This window comes from Cenococcum geophilum, assembly GCF_001692895.1.
Source record: "Cenococcum geophilum 1.58 unplaced genomic scaffold K441scaffold_7, whole genome shotgun sequence".
NCBI classification, from domain to species: domain Eukaryota; kingdom Fungi; phylum Ascomycota; class Dothideomycetes; order Gloniales; family Gloniaceae; genus Cenococcum; species Cenococcum geophilum.
This window is the reverse complement of record NW_027137565.1, coordinates 2,412,346-2,414,956: the sequence shown is the minus strand read 5'-3', so window position 1 is coordinate 2,414,956 and position 2,611 is coordinate 2,412,346.

The following is a 2,611-nucleotide window of genomic DNA, read 5'->3' as shown; positions in this document are numbered from 1 at the left end:
AAAGATGGGTTATATGCACTAGATATCCTTCCTTAATAATTCCCTTTACCTTTTAACCTAGTTGAGCAGCCCTAGGAGCTAAAGCCCTAAGGGCTAAAGTCTAGAATAAAATTCACTGAAGAGGAAGACGCGCTGCTTATTAAATTAAAGAAAGGACGTAATCTTCTATAGGAATAGATTAAAGACCGCTTTCTAGAAAGAAGTCTTAGATTACTATAGGCGTATTACTATTTGAAATTAAAGGCCTGGCCTACCGCGTAGAAGAAAGGGGGCCGGCCTGCCGGGCGGAAGAGACGGTAGTAATTGTAGTGCCCTTCTTTTTGGTTTAGAGATCTTTTTCTAGCTTTAGGTTCTACTTTTGGCTTATTCTATTTATAGCGCATTTCTTATAACGTCCTATAATTTCTAATTTAAAAAAGTTAAGCCCTTATAAACTATACTGCCGGCTATACTATATATAATCGCCTAACTATAATGTCGTCTAAAGCTGTAAGCTTAAGGGCCGCATAAAAAGGTCTATAAGAGTATTACTTTTTTAAGGGCGGTAAGCAAGAGCTACTTATTACCACTTATAACGCTACAGACGATAGAAAATGTAAGGCTAAAACTACGTTTATAACTTGGCTAGCTAATTAAAATTATGTAATATAGTTGAAACTGAGCGGTAGTCCGAATAATATAAAGTTAGGCGTTAATAATTGATTAACTTATATATACGATGTAAAGGCGTATAAACTAGCTATAGTTAATTTGCCTTATAAATAAGAACAAGCTATAAGAATCTAATCCTTAGAGATATTTTAGTTAGTGGAGGGGCTATATATATCTAGTAACTCTAATCCCCTAGACTTCGGCTAATGTATAGTTGAAATGCGCATTATAGTGGACGCCTTACCCGTTGTTTAGCTGGTGGCCTAATTATATACATAATATTCTGCGCTAGAAAGCTTTGATAGTAGGGCAGGGCAAATCCGGCCGCAGCTTAGTCCGAGAGGTAGCCGCTTAGCAATTCTTTTATATAAGCCTTTCTATTAGGCATTAATAACTAAGTAGCTATAAACCTATTAACTGCAGTAATACCTCTATTTTCCCTTATAAATTTCCTTTAACCCTACTTCGCTAATTATTCGTAGCGCAGTTCCGTAAAGCTGCTCTCCGTTTAAGCCTATAATCTACCTCCTTTTATGCTTTTTACGTTCTGCCTCTTATAGTTATCTAGCAATTCTATTCTTGCTATTAAGGTAAATATTAGCTTGGCTATTCCGCGCAGTATATGCCTAATTACTTATATCTTCTATAATAGTTGTGCTTTAATGCGCATGTGCTTTACGGCCTTTTATTCTAAAATAAATTCCTAAATCAGCCGCTATTCCTCCTTAGATGGCTATCTATAATTAAAAACGCTTTATAAAAGATAATATTTGCTTAATATTACACGTCTATAGAATACCTCTCTTTTATAGCCACTAGTCCCGCTGACTTGCGTAGTCGCATTTCTAGCTATATAGATTATATCCGCTAAGGCCGGGGATAAGGCGATTAGTGGGGAATAGGAGGAGATTGGAGGTTATATATTTAAGATAACGGAGGATATAACTATGATATTTAAAGGCAGATTATGCAATATTAAAGACGGCGAAGGAAAGCTAGTTAAATATTTAGGTATAGAAGATGGATAAGTAACAAGAGAGGTTCTTACTGGGTATAAATGCTATATAATAAGGGCACGGGTTAAGTTAGAGAAGAGGTAATAAGAAGAGGTAGTAATAAGTGGTAACCTAAAGCGATATATGCCATTTATTGTGGATAAGAGTTAATCTTTAGCTTCTTTTATAGTATTTTCCTAAAACTTTAAAGTATCTAGGTCCCCCAAACCAAATAATTTAAAGATATTCTATCTATTTTTGTAGCCGATCTTAACTAATAAAAGAGCGTCCTTATTGTCTATTTCTGGCATATATATAGATAGGCAATTTATAACCGCTAGTCCTCCGCTCTCTTTTTCCTTTCTTTATAAATTGCTTATTTCTATCCTGGTGCGAAATGGCTTAGGGAGATTTTTAATTATATGGCGCCTTATAAATAAGAAAGATAAGTACTAGCCCTTCCCTAGCAATATTGGATTTCCTGTTTAATGTTAACCACAGATATAATATCTTATTAAAGGTCATTTTATAGACCTAGAGTTTGCTATAATTTTAACTGGGGACGCTTTAATGGTGGTTTATTTATAACTTAATGATATACTAGTATAATGGCGCTTGGAGGACTCTTAGAAGAAGCGTTTATCTTAGATAAGTATTAATATATTAAATTTGGGGAACAAGGTATCTAACTATTGGTTTTAGGATTATTAGATAAGATTATACTTTCCTTTTATAATAAATCTGGCTCTAAAATATATAAGTAACTAATTAACGAGTACTTAAGACTTATATACCAAGCGTTTAATAAGCGTCCTAAGGGATTAGAGCTTTAGAATGCCTCTCTAATAACCAAAAGTCTTAGGCTAATGTTAGGTGTTCCTCTAATAATATTTATTAATAATTTATTTAAAATATAAGGCTCTTTTATACTAGTAGAGGGATCTACCTCTAAAGATAGACGTTTT